General features: G+C 46.4%; 1 long non-coding RNA gene across 1 annotated transcript in view; it reads left to right on the forward strand.

Annotated features, from left to right (window-relative positions):
• The first annotated feature begins 9,949 nt into the window (after window positions 1-9,949).
• LOC141577548 (uncharacterized) overlaps window positions 9,950-19,325 on the forward strand; it is a 169,411-nt gene continuing 160,035 nt past the window's right edge. Inside the window, exon 1 of the long non-coding RNA XR_012506730.1 lies at window positions 9,950-10,375. This is a non-coding gene — a long non-coding RNA (uncharacterized LOC141577548). The remainder of the gene's footprint in view (window positions 10,376-19,325) is intronic.

Consider the following 19,325-nt stretch of genomic DNA (forward strand, 5'->3'; position numbering starts at 1 on the left):
GTCATGGTTAGAAGTATGAGCCCCTCTTGAGTTTGGATGAGTTGAGAGGAACCAACCTTGAAGTTCAAGTTAGGCCTCCTTCCCATGCCCCATGCTACTTGCTTCAGCATGAAGGAGCTTCCATGGGTGCTTTCTGAGGAGCCACGTTTCTGCAGGTACAAGAATAGACAGACAGCTGCCTTGCTGAGACATCAGCTTATTTGTCTTGTTGCCCTTGCAGGGCCAGCAAAAGTCTGCTGCTAAAGCTAGCTCTTTGGCACAAGTGCTTCAGTGTTTTATGTACTTAAAATTCCATCTGTGCAAGTTCTGACATGACTTGAAGTGCTTGTCAATTCAGGTTCAGCTCCAGCCCTCCCAGGGCTTGGGCTTGTGTTGCCCCAAAACTGGGTTTGCTTCTGGGTGGGTGTCCAGCCAAGAGACACAACCAAGCCAAAGATGGCGAGGAGAAAGGATTTATTACTTGCAGCAAGTAACAAGAGCACTGGGGATCTTTTCCAAAGCAGTGTTTCCTTGAACAGCAAAATCAGGGAGTTTTTAAGCTAAGCATACATGCATATTCATGAAGGGGCTTGGGCAGTCACAGAGTCCAAGGGTTAGTTGACTGAAGCCATGAGGGTCACAAAAGGTGAACATCATCATCCCTTAGATTTGAGTTGATTTTGTAGTTGAGCCCTTCAGGCTAATCTCTACCAGATTACCAGAAACAGAACTGGGGGTCTTTACAACTGATACATTATCTTTGCTATTTTTACTTCTCTTGCCTGATAGCAGTCTTCTGCATTCTTTTGTTCCTTTAAGATCATTAATTACTGAGACCTGTTCAAAGACAAGCATTGTGGCCAGGCTTAGATCACAAAATGGCTTAGGCCAAAAATGGTTTCTCTTCTGTCAAGGAAGCCATGCCTTGTTCTCTTTCTCTGGGGATCCCCTACCCTATCTGCTTACACTTGGAAGAATGAAATGTTTCTCCCTTTCACTCATATACCCACTGCACTGAGCGAGCAGCTCCATCTGACCCAGACCATGTGTTCTGGGATGTGTTGTTCACAAATTTGGGAAATTTCATGATTCCCACCTAGTGCTTACTGAGAATCAGCCAGGAGATGCTGGAGGAACTTGCTGGCTTCTGGATAAAGATGGAAGAGTTTTGGGAAAGGGTGAATTGGCCTTGCCAGCACTGGATAAGGTTATTGGTGACACAGCCTAGGAATGAGGTCAATGCTGGTGACTTTCTGGAAACCCAGGACAAAATGTCAGCTTCCCTTGTTATGAGCTGATGTCCTAGAATTCAGAGTAACTAGGTTATGAATGAAGGAACGTATGAGGGACTGGATATGTGCCACTCACATCCCCTTTCAAAGCAGGACGTTCTTTGCTCCCTGTGCTGTGGGAGTGTTGTCAGCAGACAGCTCTCAGCTCTCAGTCCCTTCTGGGTCTGCCTCAGCTGCAAGGAGCTGCCATGCCCAAGAGCACATGTTTCCCAGGATGAGCAATGTCCAGTGATGATCAAGGCAGGGATATAAAGGCCATCTCATCCTGCAGTGACTCTGACATCAACTACCCGGATTTGGGCCAAACTTCACAGATTAAGAGCACCAGCTCCCACAAGGATGCTGTCACAAGTCACAAGTTTGGACATCCCCACATTGCCAAACCAAACTTGGGTCTGCTAGCCTGATGCACAGCAAAGCTAATCTACTGACACCTGGTTGTGGTGAAGGAAAGTGCAGCATTTATTGCAAGCATTAAACAAGGAGAAAGGGCAGTTCATGCTCAAAAGACCTGAACTCCCTGATGGCCTTCAGGGAAGGAGTTTTTAAAGGCAACATTTTGGGTGAGGGTTGCAGCTTGTGAACTTTCTTCTGATTGGTTTACAGTGAGGTGACAGGGTAGTGTTTCAAAAATCTTAATTATCAACCTTCTAGTTCCAACCAGTCTAGGGTCTGCATGCTTGTGGTCAGCATGCAGTCACTATCCTCCACCTGGTTGGGGGAGGGGTATCTTAGCTCTTGTAGAACAATTCAAATATATGCATCAGACATTTATGTATATTCCTTGAGGAGGAACCTGGACTCTGTTTTATCACTGAACTATTGTCATACTTTTCTTGCTTGACTGCTTTTCCTTTGTTTCTGCATTCCCTCACTTCCCTAATTAGTTAATTGCTTGAGTCTGATCTTTGGAACTCAGGGAAGGCCTAGGAGACTAAAGCCTTTTTGTACAAATAAGAAACGGGGGACATGGAGGAGCTTTTTTACCAGGGAGGGCCCACAGTTTCCTGCTTAGTTTCGATCCCAGTTTTCTTTGATACTCCTCAATCTTGAGGGAAATAGGGATGGGACGAGAAAGGGAGCACAGTTTTAGAAAGAGAAGTTACCCATAAACTCAGCAGAGGAACTCAGGTTTTAGGGGAGCTCAGTTTCACCCAGGCCACTCTGATGTCTAGCTGGCTAAAAATTTAGAGGTTCCCACTAGCCCTGCAGGCTTGAAGATTTTCTAGAGCAACTCACAGAACTTGAGAAAGCTGTACATTTATTATTCAAGTTTTATTATAGCACAGCGGATACAAATCAGGACCAGCCACAGAGAGAGACACATAATCTGAGGTCTGGGATGTGCTGTAGATAAAGCTTCCTGTCTTTAGGACACGTTACTTTGCAGCACATCAACACGTGACAGTACTCAAAGCCAACCAGAGGAGCCCCCCCAGCTTTGATGTCCATGCTTTTTATCAGGGCTTCCTTATGAAGGTGTAATTGATCGAATCATCGATCATGTGACTTAATCTCTAGTTCCCTTCTGTTCCCCCAAGGTCAGCCTGATTCCTGAGGCACAGGGCCCCCAAATGTCTAATCACAAGGTTGGTTTTCTGGTGCAACCAGCCCCCATCCTTAGTCATCTTATTAGCGTAAGCCATCAGGTGTGGTCTAGGGGCTCAGCGTGAGTAAAAAAAGCATTCCAGTTACTGGAGAAATTCCAAGGATTTAGAGGCTCACTCCCAGGAACAAGGCATAAAGGCCAGCCAAATCCTTTATTGTTCACAGCCCAATGCAGGAACTCTAATGGGCCATCTCCACTCTAGAATCCCTCTGGGGATGATGAGGTCACTGGGGCAGCTCTACTTTCTAATCCTTTTACAGGCATGGATCCAAGGGCATTCTCTGACAAGCATCCAAGCAGTAAACTGTCGCAGAGTCAGCTAATGGGAGAACCTAAACTGTGGCAGTTTGTTTGGGAGTGGCCCAAGAAAGCAGACAAGATGAAGTACTGGAATTTGATCACACATCATCCAGCTGGTCATGAGCATCTCATCGCTGGTTGCAGGTGAATCGAGGATTGGCCCCGGCATAGGGGGGCTGTCCAGTTGTTAAAATTTTCACCCATGGTGAGCTGGTGTTCAGTGGAAGGGACTGTAGTGGTGAGATATAGCAGAAGTTTGAAAGTCTGGGAGATACAGTGACTAAAGGGACCATGGGATTGGATGGCTATTGTTAAATTCTATTGAAAATGATAAATTCTAGAAAATATAAGAAAAGGCCAAGTGTGAAAGTCAGAGGGCATCCTTGATTTGATACCTTATAAAGAGGTCTCATCTCCCATAGGGGGAAGGGAGTGAAAATGGAGGCAGATCTTTCGCCATCTTGGGCAAGAATTTAATCATCAAAGTCCTAAGCCTGAAAGAAGCTAAACTCCAAATAGCGTTGCAGGAAAATGGGTCACAAGAGGATGGTTGTGTCCCAGGTTTCAGATGAGTCCCTGAGACGCACGCTGCCAAGTGAGGGTCCTTGGCTTTGCACAGGAGAGTTCAAGAGTGAGCCATAGTAATGTGAAAGTAGATTTATACAGGGAGATATACACTCCACAGACAGAGTATGGGCCGTCTCAGAAGGTGAGAGGCTGTCCCAAGGTATGAGTGTGGTTGGTGTTTACTGGCCGTGTAATTTCATTATGCCAGCAAGTGGGAGGATTATTCCAACTATTTTGGGGAAGGGGCAGGGATTTCCTGGATTGGGCCCCACCCACTTTTTGGCCTTTTATGGTCAGCCTCAGACTGGTCGTGGTGCCTGTGGGTGTGTCATTTAGCAGCTGATGTATTACAGTGAGTGTATAATGAGGCTCGAGGTCTACTGAAAGTCAGATCTTTCGCCATCTTGGGCTTAGTAGGTTCTAACCAGTTTTTGTCATATTCTCAACAACTATTAATCTTTTAATGGTTGTGCCTTGCCCCCTTCCCTCCTGTCTCACTAGGGCATTTCTGCTTTGCCAAAGTCAGGGCCTTGGCCTGGAGAGAATGGAATCCTGACACATGGGTTGGGACAGCTGGGTTTATGCTCTTTAAAATCCTGAATCTGCAGATTCTGTCTTATTCTCCGAGGCTGCAAAAGTGAGTTACCTCTCCTTTAAGAGCCAGCACTGCTATTCTAGGGTCTCATGGGATGTTTGATCCACTGGTACAGGATCGAAAGTAACATTGTGTCAAACCAGGAACCCACTTCCCATCAAAGGAGCTATAGGAGCAGGCCCATGAGTGTCGGGTCCACTGGTGATATCACAGACCCACGACCCCTACGTTGCTGACCTGGCTGAGGGTTAGGAGAACGTGCAGGGCTTTTGTGCCATTTGCTGTATGTAGATGAGGTTTCGTCTTCTGGCTGAATCAAGGACCTTACATGATTCAAGTGTGCTTGGTACCCAGGTCATCTACTTGATACTCCCTTGCCCAAGTGTGACCAGCAAATGGACAAGGGTTGCAACCCTGAAAGGTCCAGCCTGAGAGGGACTGGTGACCTGAGTCGCAGATGGGTCATGCCTCCAGGTAACTCACCAGTATAGGTATATGTATTATCTGAGGATGAAGGCAGTCTAGAATGGAGAGCGGAGAAGGGGCATGATGAGAATCAGGGCAACCCCAAGCCCATCTGAAACACCTGTCAGCATCTCTCATATTTGTGAGAGGAAGCTGGCATATCTTTACTAGTTGAAGCCAGCTTAGCATCAATTCTGACATACCTGAATATGCCCCGAAGAAAATTCTAGTGGAGTCCATTGCTCCTGCGTTGCCAAAAACAGCTTGAGAAGCCGTAAAGGCTCACCGCCCTGGCTGTGTCCACAGGTCCACACTCTGGATCTCTTGCTTCTAGAAGCACTGAGATAGGATCTCTGTTATGCTGTATAGTCACCTTAGGGGCCAGGACAAGGCCATCCCCAGTGGCACTAAGATCTTTTGTGGATGAAGATGATGGTGGCAGCAAAGGTGACACTGAAGTCTTCCTGCAACCACAGGACAAACAACGGGCTCCAGGGGAGATAAGGGGGAGGAAGGACCCTGCTCTGTAGGGCCATCCAGAGTTTAGGGAGGGAGCGGAACTTGTTCTGGGCTTTGGTTTGGGGAGAGGGAGGGGTGGGGAAGGCACTGTGGGCCAGAGGCCACGTGCAAGCAAGGACAAGTAGGGAGATGGACACTGATGGGGTCCACAGAGGAGAAGGAGCAGGAAGGTGGACCCACAGACCCAAGTGTGGGTGAGGAGGAGCAGGAGGGGGACAGCTGAGAGCCGGGGGGTTCAGGTCGGCCTGGAGGGCCTGAGCTGTGTTCAAGGTGGCCTCAAAGGTCCGGGCCTGCAGGGGGCCAGCCGTGTCCTCTGCACACCCCCTCCCTTGCCTCTGGCTGCTTCTCTATCTGCTGGCCTGGCAGCTCTCCAAACCATCTCATGCCTGCTCTTTGCTCCCCTTTCTCAGAGCCCTCTGGGCAGCCCTCTGTGCTCAGGCCTTCACCTTCTGCCCTCTTCTACGTGCTCACTCTTGGGCGGCTTGGCAACACCCTGGAAGAGTCCCACCCCAGCCCCCCACCACGAACCTGCCTTCCTCTGCACGCGCTGTTTGCCAAGTGGACGTACCTCAGCTGAACCTCCAGCACCTGGCAGTCAAACTTGCCCTTCTCTCTAAAAGGAGCCCTTTGGATTGTCGCTGTCCCATTATATTTTTTTAGCCTCTCAAATTAGAAGCCTTTGACTTCTCTTTTTTTCCTCAATACCCCATCCAAACTGTCACAAAAATCCTGCAGCTTCCTCATTAGGTATTTGTCTTGACATTTTTGTACCAGACACACTACGCCCCAGGTTACCTGTACCTGAAATCTGTCAGAGACTCGGGGTGTGGGTCGCAGAAATCTATTTCTAGTACCCTTCCGGCAAGTAGTTTGCCTCACACTAATCAGGACCGAAATGTCTGTTGCAGAGGGGATGTAATCAGGGTAGGTTAGATTATGCCCCTGTAACAAAATAATCCTGAAATCCCAGTGACTTAACAATATTGCTCACACAAATTCTCATGTAGGTAAGGCAGCCTCCTCCACCCGGAACATGTGGTCCCCAAGAGGTTGAGCTGAAGGGGTGTTTCTAAGGGACAGGCTGGAAATGGATAGAGCTTAGTTAACATCGTGCTGAACTGAGCTGCAAGGGAGGCTGGGAAGTGCCCGGGAAGTTTCCAGGAAGCGGGAAGAGTCTGCCGCAGCTGCCTTCCAGGCCTTGTCTGGGTTTCTTCCTCTCCAGGAGCGTGGTGGCTCCCAAGTCCCTGTCAACCTGGGGGGCAGAAGCAACCCCACAGATGGCCTGCAGTGCTCTCTACCACTTGCACCAAATGTAATGAGTCCCTATTCTTAAGCACTGAAGATGGGGCTCAGCACTCCTGGGAGTCCTCGGAGCACTCCAGGGCCCCGCTGCGCCTACTTCACGCTGGCCTCTGGGTTCTCCTTATAGCTGCTTGGTTTATTCCAGGATGCTCAGGATTTTCCCCTCAGGTTCTCTGGAATTTCCAGTTGAAGGAAAAATAGAATTTTCCATGAGTTCCCCTGAGGAAGATCATCTTACACTGACTTTAGCTTTGGACGGTGAACAGAGATAAAATAAAGAAGGGCTTAGGAATGTGGACCAAACGTTGAGATACAAACAGCGCTTTCTGAACTGGGGCTCCACCTTGGCTGTTGAAGTCCAACAGTCTCTAAATACCTAGAATAATTATTTACCTTCTTTAGGAAGGTATCATGGCACAGCACGGAGGTTAAGGGCGGGGGCTTCTGTGACTAGATTGCCTGGGTTTGACTTGTAGGCTGCTTCCTTCTAGTGGCAAGTCTTGGGCCAGTTCCTTCACCTGGCTGAGCCTCAGTGTTCTCTGTAAAAAGGGAAAACTACTGGCACCCCTAACTGGGGGACTGTTAAATGCAGTGATCACTGGCTTAACGTACCTGGCTTATTGTGGGGGAGTAAAAGGATGCTGCAACCCGTGTTGTCATAAAATCCTCATCTACCCTTAAACTCAAGCATCTTGAGCACCTTTCATTATTATTATTATTTTAATGGAGGTCCTGGGGATTGAACCCAGGACCTCGTGCAGGCTAAGCACGTGCTTGACCCCTGAGCTGCGCCCCGCCATCCCTTTGACTTTTATTTTTGATAGATAATCTGTAAATGTCAATTTCAACAATAAATTTAGGACATTTATCCTAAAAAGTACTCTGTATATTCCAGTGGGGATTCTGTGACAGAGAGATATGGTTACTGTAGACAAGAAAGTCTGGGGGTAGAACGGAGCCCCCTGACATCCGTGAGAGGGACCGTTGATCTCCTTTGCTGCATATCAACAGTCTCCAAGTTTATCAAGTGGCAAACATCCTGTGACATGAAATGTTTGAAGGGCTGCGTGGAGAGCTTACGTGAGGGGGCTCTGTTCCCCAGATTGTTCCCATCCGCAGTATCCTCTGTTTCTGCTGGGCTCCGGGTGCGTGGCCCAGGCTGGCCGCCTCTGCTTTTGAGAACTGGGCGAGAAGTAACTAGGGGGTGGGCACACTTGGGATCTGAGTCATTGTTGCCCTGTGCTTTTCGCCTTTCTTCTTTGAGACCCCAGGGGATGGGAACAGCAAGGGGAGGTGAAATTAAGAAAATTAAGGAGCGTGTGTGCTGGATCTTTAAGTACATTGCTTGGCAGCGGGGTCTCCCCTCCTTGCAGGGCACGTGGGTTGGGGTTTTTCTTTTGGATTTTGTTCTTTTATAAAGGTAATAGGGGTGGGGGTGTCATATATGAACCACAGAGAAAGAAAACTGGAGTTTGGGTGCTGCAATGGGGAAGATCTTGAAACGAAGCAAGACTCTGTTGGGTCCTCCTTGGCACAAATCCTTTCCATGTCCACTGTTTCTTGTCTGTAGAAATAGGCTTCATTCAGACTCCATGACCTTCCCTGAGTTCCAAAGGGCAGATTCAAACAATTGCTAATCAGGAAAGAGAGGGAAGGCAGAGACCAGGGAGGAACAGTCAAGAAACAATAGCATAGCCTTGGGGCAGGGTTCTGGTTCCTCCTCAAGGAAAATACATAACAATATTTTTTGAGTTCTTCTAGGAAACTGAGACCCCCCACCCAGGTGGTGAATGGCAACTTCAGGCTGAGCACAGGATTCCTGGGACACCGCCCTGTTAACTCACTGCTGACTAGTGAGAAGGAAGTCACACACTCTGCAGCCCCTACCCCAAATTTTGCCTATAAAACCTTTTCCCTGAAAGCCATTGGATATTTGGTGTTTTCCAAGCATGAACCACCCATACTCCTTGCTTGGCCCTGCAGCAAACCTTTCTCTGCTCCAAACTCTGATATTTCAGTTTGTTTGGCCTCACGATGCGTCAGGCACATGAACTTTTGTTCGGTAACAATCTTGGAGTAAATTTTTGCCATAAAATAAAGAAAATAGTGGCTGAATTCCTTTCCTTCCGAGGGCCAGGCTAGAGCATTGCAGGGTAGGGCATGGTGTCACAGGGACTGCTTCTGATGGGCCCGTAAAATGTTGTGAGCAAACTTTTTAGATCACTGGTATAAGCAGAGAGGTTGGGGGTCCCTGAAGAAAGAGAACCAGTCATAGCTTTCTTGACGTAAGAGAAGCCATTTTGTGACCTAAGCCTGGCCACAATACTTGCCCTTGAATAAGTCTCAGTAATTAATGATCCAAAAAAGAACAAAGAAATTCAAGAACAGAGAAAAGCAGACAAGCAATAATGCAGTGAGAAAGCAGAGTCCTGGTCCCTCCTGAAGGGATGTACATGATAATACATCTTTGAGTTCTGCCGGGACTAAGGCCCCCTCCCAGGCAGAGGATGGAATGGTGATGTTGACCCTCCTGACTTCAGTCAACTAAACTTGGAATCTGTTGACCTTTGCCCCAGTTCTGTGCTGAATTCTCCTCTGCTCAAGCTCCTTCATGAATATGCAGGTACCTTTAGCTTAAAAAGTCCTCAGGTTTGCCGTTCAGGGAGACGCTGCTTTGGGGAAGACCCCTGGTGTCCCTGCTGGCTACACGTTGTAATAAATCCATCCTCCTCCCCAGCTTTGGCTTGGGTGTGTCTATTGGCTTGATATCCACCAAGAGGCAAAGTCAATTTTGGGGTAACGCTAGCTCACCATTTCTCTCTTACAAAATTTCTTTCTGGTTGTTGTTAATCATATTTTTCTAAGACTTTATTTGTTAATTAACTTTCTACTTCTGCAAATCATATTTCTTCATGTTTTACAATTAAAGTAAGCCGAGGACAGTTCTGCTTTCAGTTAAGATCAGAATTTACAAGCTTAGTTCAACTCTACCTAATTCCAAATAGCTGCAAGTATGTATTTTCTCCTTTCAGTTATGCTTTCACTCTCCATTCTGATTATTGCAAGTTATGTAAATCAAGCCAGAGAAGAGATTTAATTCAATCAACTGTGGGTTTGCTCACACTGATTTGAATATTAGCTGCCGTCTGTATGTAAATGACTAGAGAGAAGGAAACTTGTTGCTATGCACTGTGACCAATCCTGACGCCATTCTTACTGGCTAACCTTGTGTCAAGGTCAAGCTCAAAGTCAAAGCGGTTGTGGGAGGAAGACAAGCCACCTCCCAGGTCTGTGCTTGGGGTAATTTATCTAAAAGATGGCTGGTTTTTTTAGACAGTGTCAGGGAAGTCTCCATCTTGTCCATTATTTATGATGTATGAGAGAGAAGGATGGAAGGACAGACAGAGAGAGATTGTTCCCCTTTACCAGGAATTCTCCATCCTCTCAAACGAAGCAGCATTCTTCTCATACCAGGTCCGGGGAGGCAGCTAAGGTATTCATCCCCTGAGGAAAAATAGGAGACTAGGATACTTGGAGCTGTTAGGAAGCCGGGAGGAGAGAGACTCTTTCTCTAAATCTGACAAAGGATCAAGAACAGAGAAATTAACAGCATGGAGTGAGTCCTCAGCCTCCAGGGGAGCAAAGGACGATCTAAGAAAGAAGATTCCTGGGCGCCACGCCTCTGGCTGCGAACAAACAAAACATCCTCTCTTTGAAGCGCTGACGTTGCTTTTCCTTGGGGAGAAGGTAAAAGGCGAGGGGGCGACAGGGTTATAAACATGCTGTTTGTTTATCTTGAAGGTGCTAAGCGAGTTTTCAAGCACAGATGTTGTTTTGCTTTAGAAAGCCAGAGATGCTTTCTTCCTAGGAAAGCTGACCAAACCCTAGACTAACGATTCTTCTTCTTCCTCTTTTTTTTTTTTTTTTTTTCCCTTCTCCTCCTAAACTGGGTCAGGGAGAGAGTTTCATATTTTTGTTTTTGTTGTTACACTGCCAGCTCAGAAGCAAGATGATTGGCTGAGGCTTAGAGCTTAACAATTAACGTTAAATACAGGCAGCTGGCTGAGTTTTGATTAAAAGCCACAATCAAGGAATCTGGCAATCTTGAATTCCGTGATGGCTGAAGCCTGTTTTTTTTTTTTTTCTTTCTTTTTTTTAACCCCATGTGCACAATTGCTGGTCTTTCGGGGCCTTTTCCTTTACTGTCACTACAGGTTTTCACGTTTAAAAAATTGGCAAAAATCCTCTGAAGGTCACGCAAGGTTCCTTGGTGTCCGAAACAGCTCAGGGGTGCTGTGTTGCTGCCCATGTGATTTCGAGTTTCTTCTCTATTTGCTGAAAACCAACACTGAAGACACAAATCAGTTTGTTACCACAGTGTTTAATTATTCTTTTTTTTTCCCTACTCAATTAATTGCTCATAAATGGGGAAACAAAAACAACTCACATCAACCCCTTTGACTGGCAGGGCTGTTTTGAAGGTTTGTATTTTGTTGCTTCTAGGGCCACCTTGTGGACGACAGCTGTATTTAGATTATGGAAGTCCAGAATGGATTCATTTGGCAAGTGTACTGGCCTCGTAACTTGGTTAAAAAAATCTAAGCATAATGATTATTACTTCGTTTCCATTAGGGAAACACTTCAGGAAATAGACTATAATAGAAAAAATTAATTGTGGTGGGTATGGAAATTTGCACACCACTATGAAACATGTGAAGAAAATCCAGATTTTTGTGGTTCGTATAAACCATCTGCATTTCCTTATAAAACCTCAAGTGTTGGGTGTCAGGGAGACATGGGAGTGCCTACATTTTCCAGTGATCTCACTATGTCAGATTTCTTCTTCCTGCTGAACTTGAGATGGTGACCAAGGAGAACTTGGGTCCCTGGGTCAGTGGCCCCACGTCTTGTAGGTGCGGGTGGGCTGGACCATTTTCTGGGCCTCTGCGTGGAGTCTGCTGTGGGCAGCTGGTCCGTTCTGGCTTTCTGGGTATCACATTTGGGATGGTTTATGAGTCACTGTGCTCCATGGACCCCGTGGCCCCTTCATTGTGACCTTGGCTGGCACAGTCCCTAAGTTCTAGGTCTCTCTACTGAGGAAGGGACAAATTTCTGGGTCTTCTGCAGACTGTGCATGGGCCCTGGGGCACCAGCAACACGTTCTCAGGCTATCCACGGAGACGTCTTCTCCACCATTGTTAGTCCCGCACGTTGGGTGTGGTACCACAGCAGTGACCACTCCGTAAAGACGTGATTGGGAGTTGTCTGGCTTCCCACATCTACCCCAAGGTGGGAGCGAAGAATGGATATTGTGAACACTGGCAATGGACCCTTTCTCTCTATTTTTCATCTCTTCCTTCCCTCGTTACATCAAGGCTAGAAGAAGAGGGCTCTTCTTTTCTGCATATCAGGGATTTCCCCTTTGTCACATCTTGTATTCTTTATCCTGTGACTCGCTGCAAAGCTGGAGAATCACCTTTGGCCAGCCTGACTTAGATGTGCACAGAATTGTCAAAACTCTCATATTTGTAGGGACTCAAAAATACAATGTTTGTAGTCAAAGCTGAAAATTCACTCTTTTTCTTATGTGCATTTTTCATGTAAATGTTCTGATTCTTCTTAGAGGCAAATGGGTGTCTCTGGCAGAATGGGGGAAGAGAGCATATACTTGGAAATGCAAATTGAAAAGCACAGTATCATTTGATAAAATAGTGTCTTCATTTAATTGTTACTATTATTAGTTCTAAAAATGCAAACATCTCATCGTTTGAATAAAACCTTGGGAAGCCAAGTGTGGCATCTGTATCACTTCTTCCTGATGTTTCTCTCCTGACTTGACCAAACTCAGATTGGTTGATACTTGGTTTTGCGTTGACAGTCTCCTTAGGAAGAGGTGGAAGCAACCAGATAGGAGAAGCTAATGCATCTTCGTAGGGACCCGACTTCCTATCACGAAGAGCTGAGTCCTGGTGTAGCCAGTTTTCTTGCCAACCGAGTCCCTACACCAACGCGGTATTAGCCCTCCACACAAAATCTCCTTTACTATTTACTCCTTTAAAAAAACCCTCAAGGTTCCCCAGGAGATAAAATTGAAGTTCAAACGTGCAAGTTCTCTGTAATCCGGCCCCCTTTGCTCTCCAGATGTCCTGCCCACGACCCTCCAGTAGGCTGCACGTAGATAAACTGTTGTCTGTCTGTGTCAACCTGACATCTTGCCCACTACCCCACTCTGAATGTCTGTTTCTTTCTTTTTATGCTACTTAGATTTAATTCATTCTTCCAGGCCCAGTTAAAATCCCTTCTCATCTGTGAAACTCTCCCTAATGAATCAACCTCTTCTCCCATCTTTGCATTTCTTAGGCCAGTGATTCTTTACCTGAAGGGTTACGCATCACTGGCTAGCATTTTCTATGTGTTCTAGCCTCAGGCTCAGAGATTCTAATTCACTTTTCCTGGGACTGCGTCCCCATGGTTGTGAGAACGTCCTTGGCTAAGAATCAGGCTGAAGTTTAAGGCCTGTCCTCTTCTAGTCCATTCCTTTCAGCACTCACCAACCATTGCTCGGTCCTGTCAGTTACCTCCTCATGGAAAATGAGGTAAATGAGGTGCCCTGGGCAGGGTCTGGTAGATCAGCTGCCAGGCCATCAGGACTGTTGGCCCACGCTGTCTCCCAGAGTCCTGTGCGCGTCCCGACACGGCAGCCTTCTGCTTGTGCATGGGATGCGCCAGAAACTCCGGGGAGTGAAGCGACACTCAAATGTCCAGACACGTTCCTTGACTTACACTCCGGGCAAGGACAGGGGCTTTTCCTACCATTGGATTTCAGACATGGAGAGCCCCTGGTAGTCTGTAGGGTAGAACAACCAAATTCCTAGAAGAAAAAAATCACCACAAGGGAGGAAGAAGTACTTGTTCGTTAAACCGATATTTATCAAACATGTGTTATGTGCCAGATTGTGCACTGGAGGTACCTGATAACAAAACAGATAAGCTGTCGCCCTCGTTTCAGTGGGGGCCTGAGACGGTGAAGATGTGGGTGAGAACACAGTTTCAGAGAGGGACGGGAGCGCGGAAGGACAGGTGCCCCAGTGAAGCAGCAGGGAAAGAGAAGAGCGGGCCTGGTTCTGTTCTGTGTGGGCTGAGCCTCTCTGCAGGCTGGGGCAGCCCCTGACGCAGGTCACCCCGCCCCGGCCTGCAGCCTCACCCCCGGAGAGCTGGCGCTCTCACTGGAAGGTAGGACTGGGCCACGAAGGAAAAGCCTGTGTTACTAGGAACCAAATGACGGGGCTGTGTGACCTTTCACCACGTGCCGGACAGAAGGTTGACAGAGGCCAGGTGTCGGGGATACAGGCAGGGGTGTGGACACAGGTCAACAAAGCCTGAAGGCTGCGGGCTGGAGGTGGTCATAAGCAGTGTGGGCCAAGGCCGAGGGCTAGGAAACGGACAGCAGGCACCAGGGCAGACGGCTGGTGAGCGCGGAGGCCTGGAGCAGGGGAAATAACTGCCGAGCTGTCTGTAAAAACACTCCCTCTGCTCCCACCTGCTCAGAATCCCAGAAGGGGCCCTGGACACTCAGATCCCTTACCCATTCAACCCCAGGGACTTGTGTCAGTGCTCCTGGAAATACGCAGCAGTCACAGCTGATGAGCTAGGGGTGCCCAGCACGGGAGATGGGTGTGTGAGAGCGAATGGGTGGCGAAGCCGGGCCCACCCACCTCTCAAGTCGGACCTGCTCTTTTCTCCCTTTTTTGTAAGAACTTTGAAGTTGAGGATTCTTCTGTATTTAGTACCCAGTTGGGTCTCTCAGAGTAAGGAGTAGGAACTCAACAAATACTTACTGGTTTCTGTTTCACAGTTTTGACTTTGGGCTTTCCTCCCTTCCTTCCTTCCTTCCTTCCTTCCTTCCTTCCTTCCTTCCTTCCTTCCTTCTTTTCCTTCTTTACTTCCTTCCTTCCTTCCTTCCTTCCTTCTTTTCCTTCTTTTCTTCCTTCCTTCCTTTCTTTCTTTCTTTTTCTTTCTTCCTTCCTTCCTTCTTACCTTTCCCTTTCCTTCCCTTCCCTTTCCTTTCCTTTCCTTTCCTTTCCTTTCCTTTCCTTTCCTTTCCTTTCCTTTCCTTTCCTTTCCTTTCCTTTCCTTTCCTTTCCTTTCCTTTCTTTTCTTTTCTTTTCTTTTCTTTTTTCTTTCTTTCTTCCTTACTGAGAAAGCATTAAAATAAAGACTGACATGTGAATCACACTGATACGGATACATCAGTGCTTGATGACATTCAGACTTTTTTGTTTTCTGATTCTCCTGCAAGTATGATTTGGATCATTCACAATTGCATCCAAGGAGGAATTAAACAATTATGTGATGCAAATGAGATTAAAGTGACACTCTGGGATCAAATGCACACAACAGTTTGACTGCTGGAGATTTGCCCAAAGTTTGCCTTTCAGTTATGTAATGCTGAGTAACGAACCACCTTAAAATTTAGTACCTTAAGACCAAAAATTATTTTATTACCTTGCCCAATTCTACAGGTTGGCTGGGCTCATTTGGAAGAAGCTTCTATTCCGCATGGTTATGGCTGGGGCTGCAGTCATTTGGGGGCTTGACTGAATCGAAACGTCCCAAATGGCTCATTCACAGAGCCGGCCATTGGTGCTGGCTGTTCGCTGGAAACTCAGCTAGGACAGTTGATTGAGGGTCTTAGTTCTTGTTCGTAAGGGCCTCTCCACGTGCAGCTTGGGCCTCCTCACAGCATGGAAGACTGGTTCCAGGAAGAGGCGTCCAAGAGGACGGAAGCAGCCACTGCCAGTCCTCACTTCCGCCACGTGCTGTTGGTCAGAGCGGCCGCGGGCCAGCCCAAATTTAAGAGGAGGGGAGGTAACTCTACGTTCAGTGTAAGAATGGCACGCACGTACGAGAAGTTTCCATCTTTGGAAACTATCTACCTTGCTTGTCCTCTGGCCACCACGATTCACATCTCTCTCCCATATGCAAAATATACTCCCCCAGTTCCCACCCTCCATTAGCATTATGGTGTTAACTCAAAGTCCAGGATCTTGTTATCCAAATCAGGTTCAGTTACGGATGGAGGTCCTTGGGTGCAGCTTCTCTGGTGTGGTTCCTTGGTGTAGAGTCCTGTAAATTGGAAAGGTGTTATCTGTTCTATACATACCCAACATAACAGTGTGAGTAAATGCAACAACATGTATATAGCTTTCACTAATCCATAGTAAATCTGAAATCCAGCCTGCATGTGTTAACGGGTTTTTTTTTAATTAAAAAAAAAATCAGGCTCTAGTTCTGTTCCTGGGGAGTGGTTCTGTATGATTTGACTCTCAAAACCATCCTTTTCTTTCCATAAGAAATGACCTGTGATTACAGCTGAGTAGTTTTCTCAGCCGACTTCCTTATTTAGCATATGAGGTTAGGGGTCCAGAGACCTCTTTTCACTTTGAACTGTCTTTATCCCTTTTAATCCAAATTAGTATAACTCCTTTAAATACTTTATGGATTTCCTATGTATCAAATTATAAATCCACTCCATTAAATAAACTCCATAGCCAGAAGTCTCTTTGAGATAGGTACCACTAAATCTTGGAATGAGAGTCAGAATGTCATGGAAAAACTCCTCAAGATTCTTGGAAGTCTTATAGTCTAGCTGAGGAGGTCTTGTGCCACTGTTTTAAATCTTCCTGAGGCCTTAGAAGGGTCTTACAACTGCATTCTTGCTCTCAACTTTACTCTGAGACCACTTTTTACTTGCAGAAACCTGGACTTAATCTTGCCGTGAGGCCGTTTCTTTTGAGGACTTTTTGTTGGGTCCAGACCCAGGATGGGTCTCTGTGTGTTTTGTCAATTCTGCTCTCAAGCTGAACAGTCCTATTGGAGGGCATCTCAGCTCTTTTCTCATATTTTCTCAGAGGCAGCTGGAAGAAACTAGTTGTTACTCTTAACATTCTTCCCAGAAATCTCTTTGACCAGGTGCATACACTCATTAGTTACCCCTCCTGTCCTCAACAACCCTGCAGAAAAGGTTGCCCAGGTTTATAGTGTTGCCAGACTTTCTGCTTGTATATGCCTTTTTCTTTAGCCTCCAATGACAATTCCCTCACTCAGTCTCCTAATAGACTCCATTAATAGTTTCTTTGAGGCCTTTTGGCTCCTGCCTGTCCTGCAGTTCCAAAGCCAAAGCTGCATGTTTTAGGTTCTGTTATAACAATACCCCACTTCTGGATATCAAGTTTGGTTTCAGTTATCTATTGCTGCAGAATAAACCCTAACCCAAATAAACCTCAGAACTTACTGGCTTGAAAAAAACATCCACTTAATTATCTCTCTCAATTGTGTAGGTTGGATGGACTCAGCCGGGCAGCGATCCTCTGTGTGATGTCAGCCGGGGCTGTGGTCATCTGAGGGCTCTCCTGGGGTGGAAATCCAAGATGGCTAACTCACATGTCTGACCATCAGTGCTGGCTGTTGGCAGGCACTTGGCTAGATCTGTTGACCAAAGACTTCAGTTCTCTTCCATTTGGGCCTCACCATGGAGCTATTTAGGCTTCCTTAAAATTTGGTACCTAAGTTTCAAGAGTGAATGTTCCAAGAGGAAGGAGGTAGAAACTGCTAGCTTACAGTCTGGGTATGAAATTCACCTCTGACGTATTTTATCAGTCAGAACACAGGGACAGCCCAGATTCAAAGGGAGGGGAATAAACTCCACCTCTCAGGGAAGTGGCATGCACACACCAGCAGGGCCAATGGAATGGCATGCTGGTCACCTTGGGAGATGACCACAGCTGGGGAGTAATGATTGCCTCTCGCAACAAGTGGTTACATCGTGCTGTTTCTCTTTTGTGGAGGAGATGGACCTCACATTTCTAGAACCTCCCGAGGATTTTCCTCTCTGATTTGTCCTGCACACTGAAGTCATATGGATATTTACTGTTTAAACAATGATATTTCAATCTAGCTACCGGGAATCCAGTGTAAGAAAGAAGCATTTGGTGTTTCCTTCTGTGGGGCAGTAATTTTTGTAAAAAGTTGGAAAAACAGGAATTGAGGCATGAAGCAAAGTCTTAGTTCAGCATCTCTGTGCAGTAGAGTCATCACAGCACTCCTTTTTTTGAAAATATGATTCTTGTAAACTTGTGAATTTTCTGGGTAATGGAACATCCATGAGGAATGGAACCCTTCCTGAAGAGAAAAGAGGGGGAAATTTCCCCGACTCAGTTTGTTTTACCATATGTCTTTAAAAAAACAGCACAGATCAACATGCGATCAATACTCAAACAGTTCAGAATTTGTCAAATAGGAAATACCTTGCTGCTCACTCCCCACCGCCTTCAAACACTCAGCACCACTCTCCAAAGACCATCGACAGTGTCTGGTGTCAGGGCCCCTGGTGGCTGCCATTGGAAAGAAATGTAATGATTTTATACCTCTCTTTCTTGATTGGTGAATTTAAACAGAATTACTGTGTCCTCATTAGAAGGCAGTTTAACCCAAATTCTAGTACATACCAGAGACAAGTTGAGTGTTTCCCAAGACACCACAGACTTTCTGATTCGGCAGGTCTGGGGTGGGGCCTGAGAATGAGCATTTCTAGCAGGTTCCCAGGTGATGCTGCTACGTTTGTCCAGGATCAGAGTCTAAGAACCACTGTCGTGAAGAGTAAACATTTTTGGTTTTGACTTACGCTACATCCTCTTCTCTCTCATTTATCTACTGATTTTTAAAAATTACATACATACTTAATTCTGGTATTTATCTTTTTGTCACATGAAAAATATGCTTATATGTTTATTTCTTGGTTAGTCATCTTTAGACAGGATCCAGTGACAGCCAGCAGTTATAAAACGTGAGGAAATAGAATTATTTCTACTTTATAATTTTGTTACTATTATAAATGATATCTTTTTTTGAGAAAATTGCGTTTTTAACCATTTGGTGCTGTTAGAGAAATGTAATTTGTTTCTACATTTTGTTCTTATATCCAGTCACCTTTAGTCATTCTAATTCTTTCATTGTTCCTGTTGTAAGATGCTTCATTTTCTGAATATACCACACATTAATAATTCATTTGCATATTGATGGACATTTAGTAGCTTAGTCTCTCCTCTTCCCTCTCCTCTCCCTCCTCCTTTGCTGTTACATAATAACGCAACAATAGAATTTTAGTACATGTGTCCTTGTGGACAGGTGTGATTTTTTTCTTTTCCAAGATATATCAGAGACTGGAACTACTTGATTGTGGAAACTCAGCTACCTCTTAACGCACAATTCAGTCTGTTGGCTTGACCTGTTTTTCCGGTTATTGCCGTGGCAACCAGCGCTGAGTGAGCTCCCAGTGATTTTGCACAGGCGTTCCCTCTTGTCTGGGCTGCCTGCCTCTTGCCTCCAGCCCAGAAGGGGGCAGGGAACACGGCAGATCCCTGCCCAGGGTACACCCTTGCACAGTTGTGAAGTGTGGAGAATTAACATTCCATGGGGCAAACCTGGGGGACATAGGAACCAGTGGATGGATAAACCTCACCCTCTCCCTGAGGACTGACTGCCAGGCAGTGCAGTTTGGTGTCTTGAAGGGCGATCTCACTAGACCCAGCAGCCAGGAGCATCCCCTGCTGGGGCCCCTCCTCCCTGCCTCACTCTGGTCACTTCTAACAGACTACTGGTCCCTCGGTGGGGGGTGGTAATGTAGAGTGCACAGGCT

The sequence above is a fragment of the Camelus bactrianus genome, chromosome 4, assembly GCF_048773025.1.
Source record: "Camelus bactrianus isolate YW-2024 breed Bactrian camel chromosome 4, ASM4877302v1, whole genome shotgun sequence".
Lineage (NCBI taxonomy): Eukaryota > Metazoa > Chordata > Mammalia > Artiodactyla > Camelidae > Camelus > Camelus bactrianus.